Source organism: Mustela nigripes, chromosome 12, assembly GCF_022355385.1.
Source record: "Mustela nigripes isolate SB6536 chromosome 12, MUSNIG.SB6536, whole genome shotgun sequence".
Lineage (NCBI taxonomy): Eukaryota > Metazoa > Chordata > Mammalia > Carnivora > Mustelidae > Mustela > Mustela nigripes.
Genome location: NC_081568.1, coordinates 28,320,602 through 28,336,323, shown reverse-complemented (window position 1 = coordinate 28,336,323; position 15,722 = coordinate 28,320,602). Strand labels below are relative to the sequence as shown.

General features: G+C 40.3%; 1 pseudogene; it reads right to left on the bottom strand.

Moving 5' to 3' along the window:
* The window catches only part of LOC132027489 (small ribosomal subunit protein eS6-like), a 43,474-nt pseudogene extending 40,401 nt beyond the window's left edge, over positions 1–3,073 (bottom strand).
* Between the last annotated feature and the right edge of the window lie 12,649 nt (positions 3,074–15,722).

Sequence of the window (15,722 nt, the reverse complement as noted above, 5' to 3'; positions counted from 1 at the left end):
TGGTCTCCAATAACCTCTCCCTTAATAATGTTAGCATCTGTCAGGGATTCTTGTTGGAATAAACGATCTTATTGGCAGCTGTAGAATTGTGATATTCTACAGCTATGATCCTTTCTATATTTATTAGCTGGAGCTGTTCTATAAAGCAGAGCTTTTCTTCCTTGACTGTGGATAAACTCATGTCTCCTGCTTCATAAAAAGGTAGAATAAGATATTCAATTATTTCCCTGTAACAACCAGCTCTTGGAGTAACAGGTTAATGTAATAGTTGCCTCCAAAGATGAAAACTGAGATTTTTTTCTCCCTCTTTCTCTTTTTATTTTACTCCATAATTTGAGTGTTCTATATATACCTATAACATATAAACCTATGGGTATTATTTACTCAAGATTTTATAACCAATTATAGTTTTTCTTTTCTTTCTTTCTTTTTTTTTTAACTGCTCAAATTTATATATTCTGCCTGATTAAAAGATGGTTTATCCTGGACATCACTCTATATCGCTACACAGAGGTCATCTTCACTCTTTTACATGGCTGCTTAGTACTCCATTATATGGATGGACCGTAGTTGGCTCACTCTTTGCGGATCAACTTTGATGTCTCATTTCTCTGCCCTAGAAGTCAGTATGATGAGAATCATTTGTTTCATTTGTTTTCTTTCTAGTGGGTGACATTGAGCAATGAAGGTCACTTAACCCCTCTGTGCTTCAGGTTTCCCATCTATAAAATGAGGATAATAATGGTACTGACCAATAGGGTTTTTGTGGAGATTTAATGAGTTGATATATGTACAGCTCCCAGAATAGTGCCTAATGTATTTTAAGTACTCAATAACTCTTAGCTATCATAAGAATAACAATTATAATATAATTGTCAATTATTATGACTATTATAACCTTCACATATGTATTCTTATCTGCTTGCTACTAGCCCTAGGCAGTGTGAAGATGAGCAGAAACTTTTAAGGGGGACAGTGTGGTTTACAGAAAAGAGCACTGGGCTTGGAGCCCTGAGATGTGGATTCTAGTCCCTGATTTACTTATGAGCCCTTGGGTAATCCTGGAGGAGTCATGAAACTCTCCTGATGTTATCTGTATAAAGAGGGAGCTGGAGAGAGGAGCTTAATTCTCTCCCTGCTCTCTGGTCTGTGTATTTTACAGGATGACTTATTTCACATTGGCCAGAGGACAGGAAAATCTTCTGCTCTGAAAACTGGGACACCATCATCTGTCATTGGAATTGACAAGCCCTTGGCTTTCTTCCATTCTGTGGTTTTGTGATGCATCAGAGTTAGAATAAAGGTTGTTCAAGAGCTTTCCTCCTGGGAGGGAAGGCAAGAGGGGAAAAAGGGAGGAGAAGGAGGTAAAGCAGGGGAAGAAGGAGGAGAAGAAAGGAGGGAAAGGAGGAGAAAGAGGAGAAGTTTCAGCTTCTTCTCAGTTTCTTGGCTGTAGAAGAAATTTTTTGTTTCTGCAAATGGGCGCCATGCCTCTCTGTACACAATATGGACATCTCCGAGCAGAGTCACTACTAAAAAACGAACGAACAAACAAAAAACCCCCAGTAAAGTCCTGAGCTGCATAGCTCTAAAAAGGAACTTTTTGGAAAATTAACACTTGATATTTCCTTAACATGCCTCCCCCACCCATGAACATTCCAATCTGCTGGCTGCTCAGTCCCAGCAGTAATAGCGAGGTTTGGGTTAAACTTTTGAACTACAAGGAGTGTCTCAAGGCGGTCATTTTTGTGGTGTGCAGAGCAGTGTGTGACCTCGACCTCTGAAAGCCCGGGCACAGAATTAATGAGAGATTCCATGGGCCCCTAAAAGAACGTCTTACCAAGAATGTATTACTCTTGTTTTTGTATGTTCTCTTGAAACCCTTCAAATCGGTGGTCAGATTGAAAACTTCAAAATTCCCTTTAAAAACCTCTGCCTGGAGCATGTACACTTCTCTATATGTGTGTTACGTGTTAAAGAAAATGTTAGAAAGAAAGAAAGAAAGGAAAACAAAAACTTGGCTTCAGTCTTACTTTCTCTAGGATAAACCTAACATACCCATCACTCTTTACCATCAGGATTTCCCCACTCAGTGCTTACGAAGCCTTTACTTGGACTCTGGAATTGACCAACTGTAGTGTAGTGTCAAGAGCTCTCAGTTCGAGGTCAGCATTCCTGTCTCCAGAACTTCATCTGGGTTTTTTCACCCAGGAGTTACCCATGGTCAGGCAAGACTCTGGACCTTGTTAGGGCTCCATTCTCTCAGCTACGAGACAGGTATAATGTGGACTGCCATGAAGCGTGCTGTTATGAAGATCAGATATGATAAGGGATATAAAAATTGCCTCATATATAAAGTATATATATACATAAAGTATATATATATATATACTTCATATATTAAAATATAAATATAAAAAATGCTTCATTAACAATAGGAAACAGCAAAAAAGAATTACAATTAAGTTTTATATCTTCTTATTATTTTTCTCTGGTCTGTCATATTATCATCTGACTTCCTGGGGTCTGCCCTGGGCTGCCCACACTTCTTTTCCACCTAGCAACCAGAAGGAGCTTCTGAATGCACCATGTCTCTCCTAGGTTCCAGTAGTTCCGCTTCTCTCTTAAACCTCTGGGCTCCTCACTGCCTCTCTGACTTCAATTTCTTTCTTTCTTTCTTTTTAAAGATTTTATTTATTTATTTGACACACAGAGATCACAAGTAGGCAGAGAGGCAGGCAGAGAGAAAGGAGAGAAGCAGGCTCCCTGCTGAGCAGAGAGCCCGATGTGGGGCTCGATCCCAGGACCCTGGGATCATGACCGGAGCCAAAGGTAGAGGCCTTAACCCACTGAGCCACCCAGGCACCCCTGACTTCAATTTCTACTCTTGCCTCTCTGGCTTGTTGTCTCCCAACCCGCTGGGTTTTCTGGATGTTTCTCCAAACCTCCAATTCCGTCCTGCCTCTGAACCTTTGCAATTTACTCACCCGGAAATGCTTTTCTCCCAGACATCCAAGTGGCACACTTTTTCACGTCCTTCAAGTCTTTGCTTTTCAATGAGGTCTTTTTTGGCCATTGTGTTATAGTTGCAACCCCAGCTCTCCCTAACCCTCCTTCCTGCTTTATATTTTGACATCGCTTAAGCCTCTAATACACTGTCAGTGACTTCTTTATCTTGATTATGATTTGTCTTTCCCTACAAGACCTAAGCTCCACAAGAGAAAGAATTTGTGTCTGTTTTATTAACTGAGGGATCCCTAACACCCAGAGCACAGCCTGACACATAGTAGGCCTTCAGTGACTATTTGTCTAATAAATGAATGAAGACAGTTTCAGGCTCACAATTGGACAAAAGATAGAACTGGCTTTTTGGATACTTTTCCAGATATCAGTAGTGAAAATGAACCCTATTGAAAATCCTGTGTGGATTTCGTATCTTTCCCCAGGATCTTGACCGCCTGGAAGATAATTGTATAATCTCTGCATGCTTTAAAGTCGAGGAATGCTGTTTCTGTTCCAAAGACCTGTGGAGAGGCAGTAAAATGCAGTGGAGGTGTTCTTTGGAAAAATAGAACTTGAACCATACAAGGCAAATTTGACCCAATGCACTGATCCACTGTATGTTACTATCTCCCCATCCAGGTTTGTAGTATTTCCTTCAGTAGCATGTAATTTGGTCTTGCAGCTTCTTAAAAGGTAGAATGATGAGCCCACAGCATTCCCCAAACTGTGTGCCAGGGCACACGAGCTCTAGGAAATGCTTACTGTGCTCAAAAAGAATGAGGGCCCCGTAGTTCTGATTCACTGTACATATTTGCATCTTTAAGGTTCTGGGGAGTCACATTGCTTAATATAAAAAAAGGGTGGGTGGCCTGCTTAATAGTTATTAATTTATTGAACTAGGAAAAATTTTTTCACTCTACAGCTATTAATACCTTACCCCTCTCCCAGAAAATATAAATGAGTACTAACATTTATGGAGTTTTATTTAATATCTTGTAAAAGACCAGGCACTAAAATAACATGTATGCACCAAGTCCAGGACATCATGCCAGATTATTTTTAAAATCTAGGCAGTTTTGAATTCTGCTCCAGTACATTCATTCATTTGAAATAACAGAGTGATTTTGAAAGACACTACCTATTTTGTGGCCATGATCCAGATCTTTCCAACTCTCATTTCCCATAGATCTCACTGCATCCTTTTGTTTTTGTTTTTTTTTTTAAGATATTATTTATTTATTCGACAGACAGAGATCACAAGTAGGCAGAGAAGCAGGCAGAGAGAGAGGGAGGAAACAGGCTCCTTGCTGAGCAGAAAGCCCGATGCAGGGCTCCATCCCAGGACCCTGAGATCATGACCCAAGTGGAAGACAGAGGCTTTAACCCATTGAGCCACCCAGGCGCCCTCACTGCCTCTTGTATATGTTTTATTTTGTCGCTAAGTCCTGTTCAGTACTCTGCAAACTTCCTTAAGGAAGGAAATCTGTGAGTGGAGTATCCATTATGTCAATAATATATTCTCTGTGGGACTGCAGTTCTCTCTTGATTTCTTATCAATGAAGAACTTACTGCTCCTTACTTTATGCCAGGAATCCTGTTAGACACACTGAAGCTTCCAGGGGAACAAGATGGGACAAGATCATGAAGTTTGCATTCTGGTGTAGCTAGGCAAAGACAACAGGTAAACGAACCAACGATCAAATGTTGAGCCAAGGGTTTTAAAGGAAGAGAGGAGGAAGTGAGGCACAGTGAGATATGTGTGAGGGTGTTTCCTATTCAAGATGAGGCAACCAGGAGAGAAGGATGCTCTGAGGTAAGGACATTTGAGTTGAGGTGTAAAGATCAGAAGGAGCTGGCCATGACAAGGTGGGAAGAAGGACATTCGTTTTAGGCAGAGGGACTGGCATGACTAATGGCTCAGCCACAGGAAGAAACTTGCTAAGAATTACAAGATCACATGGTTGGACCATTGTTCATGAGAGTCATGAGATGGGGAGAAGGGTGGCATTCAATGGATATGCACAAATCACTCGGGGCTTTTGAGGTCGTGGATTGGATTTTGAGAAAGCAATATGCTCAAATTTATATTTCAAGGAAACTTCCTCAAAGCAGAATATATCTCAATGTACTAAAGTTTTTGTTAAGTGAACAATGGACATTTTAGAGTGCCTTTAACTACCTAAAAAGGCAGATTATATATTTCTCCTTCTCTCTATTCCAAACATACAATATCTTCCAATTCTATGTGAACCACTAGGTCTTGGTGAGATGTTGTTATTCTACATTATGTTTTCTACATGAGTTTTCATAGCTAGGCTCTCTCCGCCTCTCTGCTTTGGAGAACACCAGTTGCCTGAGGCATATGTGAGGATTTTGAGGTCAAAGTCTCCCTTCTACAGTCCTGGAGCTTGCTTTGGGGGCCTACCCCCACATCATGACCTTTCCTTCTTCCAAGCCCTCAAGTATTCCTCTGATCTCCATCCCACCAGTTCTTGAGCCTAGTTTATGCAGAAATCCGTGTTAAAGCGTTCGTAGGTAATGATCGTGTCAAATGAAGTATGTTGAAGAGTGATCCTGACCAGAAGCATTTTCATTTTGAAGATAATTCTTTAGGGCAGCTTTGGCACCTCGGGTGTAGAGAGAAGAACCATAGGGTGAGTAGGTGGGGCAAGAGGAGCTCCTACTCTGGGTGCTCTTAGAGGGTTCCCCATATTAGAAGCTCCCACACAAAATACATTTATTAAGTCATACATTGGTGTCTGTCCCTTGGGTTTCTGTGCCTACTATTGGCACAGTGTGATCCATACCTCTAAACACCCATTCTCGTGACTGACACCTTCAGGCCCCAGGGAAATGCTTTTCCACATCTCTCACCCTGTGCTCCTGCAGTACCGGCGGCTAAGTCTAATGATGTGTGGGTTATTTTACTATTGAAGTCAGAGACAGATGCTACTTTGGTATAGAGGAAGGATTTGAGCAATGAAAGAACTGAAGTATGACAAAGTCGATTTTTCAAATCTCTCCTCTCAGAAACCATGAATTTAAGAGATGGGTCGTTTTCCAGTAGTGCTCAACATCCATTTTCTTGCGACTTCAGGCTGTAGTGAGTGGTTCTGGAGGTACCCATGAATTAGCACGATACTTTTAACACTTGCAAATGGTAGTTCAGCAAATAATTCATGTAACCCTTAAAGTCATATTTATGTCAGAACAGATATAACATGCATGAAGTATGGTGGTGATCCTTTTTGTTGGCTACTAGACGAACCCTGAATTCTGGAAAAGCAAAGCTTTATTTTTATAAAAAATGTTTAATAAAATGTATTTAAATTCTCACAAATGAAATTTAGATTTCAGCTTTCCTTGAATAATTTGAATTTCACATGTTGATATTTGAGTTGTAATTTATATTTTGCCTTTTAATTTTAATTGACAATTCTGAGTACTTTGGAAGAAAACTGACTTCTTTGGAAAACTTATAAAATAGTTTTTAATTTTCTTTTTCTTTTAAAGATTTTATTTATTTATTTGAGAGAGACAGAAAGAGCATGAGTGGGGGGAGGGGCAGAGAGGGAGAAGCAGACTCCCTGCTGAGCAGAGAGCTCCATGTGGGGCTCCAACCCAGGACCCTGGGATCATGTCCTGAGCCAAAAACAGATGCTTAACCAACTGAGCCTCCTCGGTGCCCCAAAGTAATTTTTACTTTTCCAAGTATTTTAAATTTACTATAAATTACTGAATTTGATGAAAACCTATTTAAGTTTTCTAAACTTGGAATTTTAATTTAAAAAAATTTTAATCTTTTAGATTGAGAATGAGTATAAATGGTAACTGTGATGGAAATTAAAAATCTAAAACTCTACAAAGTGGAGTTCAGAGAAGAGAAAAGGCTATAAAGGAAAAGTTAGTAAATCTTCAAAGAAGCCCCCTGCTTAAATTTTTAGAAACTGTTAAAAATTGAAGTGAGCAGGCTTCCATCAGGTATGACCCACACGAAATTTGCAAATACGACATTACAACTTAAGTCAGGTTTTTGAGGTATAATTTACATGTAGGAACAGTCCCCCTTTTTAGGTGTTCAGTTTTATGTGTTTTGACAAAGTGTATATACGATTATGTAACTGTGACCCCAATCAAGGGGTCAATGTTTTCCATCAACCCAGAAAGATCTCCCATGTCCTTTTCTAGTCACTCCCCTCACCTACCTCTCCCAGTTCCCAGCTCCTGGCAACCTTTTTTGATCTGATGTCTGTGCCTGTACTTTTGTCTTTTTCAGAAAGTCATGTAAATGGAATTCATACAGTATATAATCTTTTGTATCTGGCTTCTTAGCATAATCCTTTTGACAGCCATTCATGTTGTTGCAAGTATTGATAGATCGTTCTCTTTTATGGCAGAGTATTAGTATGGTTCCATTAGGTGGTGGAACTACAATTTGTTTAGCCATTCACCAGTTGATGGGCATCTGGGTTCCTTCCAGTTGGGGAGGATTACAAATAAAGCAGCTATAAGCCTACTATACATATCTTTGTGTGGCTATAGTTGGCTAACTAGTTGAGTTACAACTTGAACCCAGGTTGTCTGATTCCACAGCTTGTGTGTTCAATTTCTAAGTTATATTAAGTGAATACAAAATCTGTGATTAACTCCGAGTTGACTGAGAGTATCTTATACACAGACTGTCTCTTGGAAAAGTTGACTTGCCAGCATGATGGGCATTAGAAGATAACCCAAATTTATTTGAAGGTAAATTACTCATTTCTCTTGGGTAAAAACCTCGGAGTGTCTTGCTAGGTCATATGCTAAGTGTATGTTTAATTGTGTGAGAAACTGCCAAGGTATTTTTCAAAGTGGCTGTCTATTTTGCCTCCCACCAGCAGTGTGTGAGAGTTCCCCTTACTGTGCACTTTGTATTACTAGGTGGTTTGTTAGTTTCTTTCTTTTAACTTAGCCACTTTTAATAGGAGGACCATTCTCTAATTACTGATTAAAACAGTTAAATTGAACAAAAAAATTATTCTCATCAACAACACAACTCGAATAGGTTAGATAAAATCTTCCATTTCTTACTACTGGTTAAAATGATAAGAATATGTGCCAGCTTCCATTTGTTCTCTTGTGCAGGGCCCACAAATGATAGTAGTGGTGAGGCTTTCCTCACTATATCCTTTCCTTCTGCTCCAAAGTTGACTCTTTGAGGAGGTGTGTTGCTTTGGGATCTGAGACCCAGCTACCACCTCGCTCTGCAGCACCCTCTAGTGGAGGTGGAGACTTCAGGATTCAACTTGTCCTCTCTGCCCACACTGCCCCCTCTTGATGAGGGCTGAAAGGAGAGTCAGCATGCCCCTCTGGGAGGCTGTGCATAAACTTGGACATCATATTTGTCATTTAGTCACATACAGTTTATCTACCAGTAATATTTTATGCAAACCAGACTTTGAAACAGGGAAGTATTTGAAAAAAAGAAATCTAATTCCTTATCATTGTGATACAAACAACTAAAACTGGTTAAATGGTTTTAGGTCATATTTTTGAGATGCCAAGTAGTGCCGATCTGTAGTTAAATAATATGACAATTGAAAGAATATTAAAATTAAATGTTTGTACAAGGTTACAAGTATCTATGAAAATTTTCGTACGCACAAAGCAGGAACTGTAGCTTTAGTGGCGATCAACATGCCACTCTAAGAGGGTGCCAGCCCCTGGTCTAGAAGACAGGACCTGTATTTAGGTAGCTTTCTTTGTAAGAGACCTAGCATGGCTCCATGGGCCACCTGATGGAATGGCGAGTGATGCCATGAACAGTCTTTGGGCAGCTGAGCCTTCATTCCCCAAACTGTCACCACGAGAAGCCTTGTGGGATGTAACAAACAGTAGCATATTCCATTTTTCCCATCACTGTGAGACCTTGTGTAGAGCTTCTCATTGGCCAAGAGTTCAGCTTTAGGATCCTGAAATCCTGGAAGCAGGGCATTGGAGAAGGCTGGCCTGTGATGGACACTGATCGGCCTCTCCTAGTAGGGAGGGTGAGGAGGTGAATCTGAAGCTATCTAATTTACCCTGACAGACTCTAAACTTTTAGTAGTTTGTAAAGAATGCCATGAGGGAAAAATGGACTTCCTCATTTTCAGACTCAGAAAAAAAAAAAAAAAATGGCACTCAAAAGATCAAACTGTTGCCTCTTCCTGCCCACAAGAATGTATCCCCACAGGAGCCGTGTTGTTTTGTCATCTACCAAATGCATGCTGGGGTAAAATATTTCCTGATTTGGCATTTGGGGAACCTTCAAATATTTAAGGGCACCCGTCCCTCCTCTCAGTTATTTCTTCCTTCAGGGATCAGAAAATCCTTGGGAAATGTCAAGCTTTTTTTTTTTTTTTTTTTTAAGCTATCTAATACATTTGGGCTATCATCTAATGCCCATCATACAGGCAAGTCAACTTTTCCAAAAGGCGATCTGTGTGTAAGATATTCTGGGTCAACTAGGAGTTCATTACTTATTTTGTATTCACTTGATGTAACTTAGAAGCTGAACATGCAAGCTGTGGAATCAGACAACATAGGTCCAAATTATAACTCAACTACTTAGCCAACTATTATACTCTCTTAAAATCTGAATATACTGCCAAACCATTTCCTTATTTATTTATCTTTGAAAGTGCTTGACTGCTTGACTGCAGTTAAGCATTTTCAAAGGCAAGTAAACTTATCCCATTGGTCTCACAGTAAGTAAATAACTTTATTCTTGTAATACAATGCTGTATAATCATGGACAAGGCATTTATCCTCAATGACACTCTTTCTTTAAACAAAAACTTTTTAATTGAGTTGTAGCAAACATGAAGTGTATCAATCTTCATTGCACAACTTGGTGAGTTGTTGTATATACTCACATAATCACATTAATTATTGTTGTATTTTGCTTTTGGAAAGATAAATATACATTTAAACTTCAGCTGCTGGTGGTTAAATATGCAAAGCATGAGAAGAGAGTGGTATTCCAAGTTTCATCTAGAATACTTGACTGTAAATGAAAGTGAATATGCAGGGGCACTTGTGTGGCTCAGTCATTAAGCGTCTGCCTTTGGCTCAGGTTATTATCCCGGGGTCCTGGAATAAAGCCCTGTGTTGGGCTCCCTGCTTGGCGGGAAGCCTGCTTCTCCCTCTCCCACTCCCCCTGCTCGTCTTCCCTCATTCTCCGTGTCTCTCTCTGTCAAATAAATAAATAAAATCTTAAAAAAAAAAAAAAAAGGAAAGCAAATATTCAGATACTAGCAACATTCCTCATGACAAATTTTGCTTTGTATGATTGACATCGTTACGCTAATTCTATGTGATGTTAGCCTAGGTGATCTTGAGATTGAGTATATTATAAATTTTGATCGAAGAGTTCTCTCCATATTTGTCTGTGTTATACTGCTCGAATATATGATCTATAGTCTTAAGTGCTACTACGAAGCCATTGCCATATCAAATGACTCAACAGCTCATCTTACAATGAAAACAACATAAAGGATGGCCTTAAATCCACGTCTCTAACAGCTACATAATTAGTGGGACCTGGACAATGGTGAAGATCTGGATTTCATAGAATAATGTGAAATTATTCTCACTGACTTTGTCTTTCTTTAGCCAGTAGGGAAGACTGAGAAATAAAAATTAGCTTAGATGGTAAAAAATCTGCCCTGTTTTTCATCTGACTAGAATACAAAAACCAAGATAAAGCTAGTCGCAGAATTAATGGAAAACATTGTTGCCTCCGAGGACATGCTTCAAAGTGTCACAATAACTCCTTTCTTTGAGGGACCACTGCTTTCTTATTTACTGAGAAACTTTGCTGTTTGAACTGAGACTGGTTTAGAATAAAACATCTCCCTCTTGTCCAGAGGATTTAAGTCACTTTGACACAGAGGAACAGTCTTAGTTTCCAACCCAGGGGCAGAGCTTGAGATAAGAGGTATCTGGACTCAGCATTTCCCATCCATCTTAACCTTGTAGTTTCCAAGGAAACCGGACCCTGCTTTCACTCGGCAACCCACACGTGATGTTGACTTCTTTGAGTTTATCACCATACCACTTCAGTTAAATGATACTTAATTCTATCTTTCCCCCAAACCCTAGAATAACCTATCTTTCCCTTTGTCTGGTGCTATATCTCATAATTCTTGGATGTGTGGTTTCCCTCTTTCCAGTGGATCAATAAGTTGGCTTCAGTTGTCCTGTGGGTTTATCCTGGAAATGCTTAAGCTGTTTAGGCCAGGACAGTAGGTTTCATTATTCCTGTTTTTCCAGATAAGGGAACTGAAGCTCAAGAAGGTTAAGTAAAATATAAATGAGGACATAGATAATAAGTGGTCACAGAATTCAAACCAAGATCTGAAGTGCGATGCGTGAAGCCCCATCCTTTCCCACTACACCAGGCGGACCCTCTACATCTGTGTAACAACCGCACCCACGGTGAGGCCACAGAATCCACTCATGCCACGTTTCTCTTCCTCCTCATAGCTAGTATCCAAGTTCTGACACACACCTCTGTTCCTCAAAGTATGATTCAGTTTTATAGTCTTCCTTTCTGCCAGGAAGCCGAATGAGCCATCCAACAGTTAGTTCGAAGTTCCTTTCTTCCTCAGCCACACCAATCAGCACATATTTCTAACAACACACTCGGAGTTTTCACACTTGCCTGCCCGTGCTTGTGCTGTTCCCTGATCTTGGAATTCCTTGCACAGAACTCTCTGCCTGTACAAATCTTAAAAGAAAAGAAAAGAAAAATCACACCAAGGTTTTTACTGCAAACATCAGAAACCGTGCTACTTTACTTTAGCAGATAAGTACTTTACAAAGAATATTGGGTATTCTTTCACAGAAACTGTGAGCAGTTGAACCTTCATTGTCCAAACTCATTATGAGAAGACTTACAGGATGCACCAAATGGTAGCAGGCTCTGTTTTCCCATAATTGGTGAGACCTTAGGTAGAGCTTGGGTAATACTTCACAGAACCTTTGGAAGGACCAGCACGCAGACTTGAAGGCTACTCTGCGGGATGGGTTCAGGGTAGGCAGCAAAGCTGCCAAGGACACAGGTAACACAGTTTCCATCTTCTCTGACATTAGGGAGTGCTAGACCCTTTCTTGCTGCTGTTTCATAAGCTGGGTGTCCCTCATAGGGACTAGTCATGTTGGTGTCTTATTTACATCCTGAGCCTTCAATTACATGACTGAATTTTCTAACCTTTGTCTATGTATTATTACTTTCTAAAATATCAGCCATTCAGGAGGTTGTGGCTCATTGTGGGCACACACTGAAGAATGATTCAATTACTTGGGGCCCTTCAGTGTTGAATGACCTGCTAAAGGCCTTGTGCAAAACACTTCATGAGAAATGCTGGGAACAGACAAAGGGATCTGCTGGACCCTACAGGGGTCTCCTTCACCTTGTACCCCCAGCTTGAATTCATGCCTGAGTGGAGTAATGCTTTTCCTGGCCCCCTTCCTTGTCCCATAAGATGGGCTCCCCACACTCAGAAACAGCTTTAAGATGAGTGGTCTTTTGCTTGTTTTATCCTTGTGATTTTGGTTTTGAAAATAGGCCCAGTGTCTTTGGCCAGGGGGTATAATTTCAATGGATTTGATGGATACGACAAATAAAAGGAATGATGAGTATTATGTAACAGCTGGCAGACTCTGAATGGTTTTGGCTGTGATTCTGGAAAAGAATGAAGGAGGGATATGGTTACACAAAAAGGTGACGTTTGAATGGATCCATCCTAACTTTCTTTGGGATATCAGTATTTCAGCAGGAGGCTAAAGCAGGATGGCACAGAGTCCCTCTCCCCGGGCTCCCTGCCTCTCTCACAGGAGTGAAGACGATCCCAGACTTCAGACACTCTTGCATGCTTCTGGCAAGGCATGCCCTCTTCTCTACCCACCATCACCTATCTCAGTGGCATTATCTTCTTCCTCTGTATAACTCAGTTACCACGAGACTCCCAAGACTGCCTTCTCATTTCCCATCTCCCAGATTCTCATTTCTGAAAGATCTGAATAGCTCCTTAACTGGCTCCATCTCTCATCCTTTTCCAGAACTCAAAATTCTTTCTCTGTGCCTCTGAAATTCAATGGATAGACAGAAAACTCTTCTTCTGTGCGTTCCTTTTACCTTTAGTCCTAACTGGCTCTTCCCTAACCACACTGCTCCCACTGTAGCCCCCTGTGAAGGTAGCTGGATTTTCTTCCACATCTCGGGTCAGTGGGCCTACAACCAGATAGGTGTCCTCTTTGCTTCTTATTGGTGCTTTCAAGCCACCCTCTTCCATAAAAACAGGCAGCACTGAAATTCTTAATGTTGGAATTTGTCATCTGCCACCTTCCTTTTGGCGACCATTTACTGTCTCCAGTGTCACTCCCTCTTCGTTCCTGGCTCACGGTCACTTTCTCTGACATCATGTCTACTATGTTCTTGGTGAATTCAGTACCCATTTTAGACAAATCTTCCAGCTCACGGGCCTTTCGACTCCTTCATCTCCTCTCTTCCAAACATCTCCTACTCCATCCTACCTCAGCCATTCGCTTGCATGGACATACCCCATGACCCTGTTCTTACCAAGAATCTTATCCCCTCCACTATCTTAATTTCAAGCATCCCATTATCTGGGCACCACTTCTTATTCTATTTTATTTGCTTCTACCCTATGTCTTCCTTCTCTGTTCCATTTCCTTGCCTCGTCTTCATGAGTAAACACTATCCCTAATTTTGCACTTTTAATTCCCCTGATACTTAAAATGGCTTTATCACATGTGCATGTATTCCTAAACAGTATATTGTTTAGCTGGGTTTTTTTTTTTGGAACTTTATAGAAATGATGTTATACTGCAAATAGTGATTTGGAGTTTGCACTTTTTATATGCCATTTATACACAAAATGTCTCCAAGTTGTGTGCAATGGCTGTCGTTTGGTTTTATTGTTTATTTACTTATATACATATACATATACATATATATATATTTATTTATTTATTTATATTCTGTGGTGTGAATACAATAAAATTTATTCATTCATTCCTCCCAAGGGTATTTCCAGCTTCTTGATATTATTGATTCTGCGGCTATAAGTAGTTTGTGCGTATCTTCTGTTGCATATTTGCTGAAGTTTTTCTAGGAGCAGAATCGATGGGTTCAACTTTAACATGATGCTATTTTTTTTTCTTCCAAAAGTAATTGTTCATCACTTCCTATTATTCCACTAAATCCTGATTTTAAAAATTTGCCATCCCCAGGACCTCTAACAATTGACCGGACTATCTTCTTGCTTCCTTCAATTTCTATTTACGCAGCGTATATTTAGTCTGTGGTCTGTAGTAATAGTCATTCCTTCATATACACCCTCAGTTCCTTTGGCTCCCCTTTCTTTGTCATGCTCATCTAGCAAAACCCTAGCTCTGACCATGGCCATTTCTCTGTCCACGCACCCACCCAAGAGATCATGGTTGCAGACAACTTCACAGCCGGGCTGGCTGCTCTCACTTTACATTCATACCAGACCTCAGCCTTGCACTCATACTGTACTTCTCTTGTCTATTAATTCTTCCATGCTTCTGTCTTATACCTTCCCCTCTCTCCTCAAGTCTCTAGGACCGCTTGCTGCATCCTTGCTCTCCGCAGATGACCCTGTTTGCTTCTTCACTGAGAGAACAGAAACGATCTAAAAAGGTACCCCATTGGCTCTCACTTCTGCCATGTTCATCTTTGCTCATTGTGTTGTCCATTGCTAGGTAACAAATCACACTGAAACTTAGTGTCTTAAATAACGTCATTTATGATCTCACAGTTTCTATGGGTCAGGAACGCAGGCATGGCTTAGTTGAGTCCTCTGACTGCGGGTCTCCTAGTAGCCTCCTTTGGAGTGGTCACATACATTGATCAGTAAATAACTAGGCCAGTTGTGCCCCAGACTCTGAGGACAAGTACTTACTATTAATAATGAGCTGGCTGAGAAAGGCCACACACACTCTCCTCTTCCTATAGAAGACACACTAGGCAAAATAAATTTTGTATTATTAGTAAATTATAAAACTCTCTGACATTAAACTATTTTTTCCTTAAATTACCTCTATGGTGTTAGAATAATTAACAGACACCTGGAGAGAGAAAGTGGAATTCTTGCCTCACCTGAGTCCAAAATAATTTACAGATGGATCAATGATTTACTGTAAAGAAAAGAAAGTATAAAGTACAAAGTACCAGGGGGGAAAAAGGAAATAATTTTTCTTATCATCTCACAATAGGAAGAAAGACCTCTCCAAGCAGGGTACAAAATCCAAAACTCATTAAAAAGATGGGTAAATTTTATTCTATAATAGTAAAAATGTCTACAGGGTGAGAAAAATAATGAACAAAATGAAATGACAAATTACAAACTAAGGGGGGGCGCCTGGGTGGCCAGTTGGTTAAAGCCTCTGCCTTCAGCTCAGGTCATGATCCCCGGGTCCTGGGATCAAGCCCCACATCGGGCTCTCTGCTCAGCGGGGAGCCTGCTTCCTCCTCTCTCTCTGCCTGCCTCTCTGCCTACTTGTAATATCTGTCTGTCAAATAAAATCAATAAAATCTTTAAAAAAATTAAAAACTAGGAAAATATTTTCAACTTATGTCTTAGACAAAGGATATGCAATATATATAATTTATACTTTTAAAACACTTGACAAATCAGGGGCGCCTGGGTGGC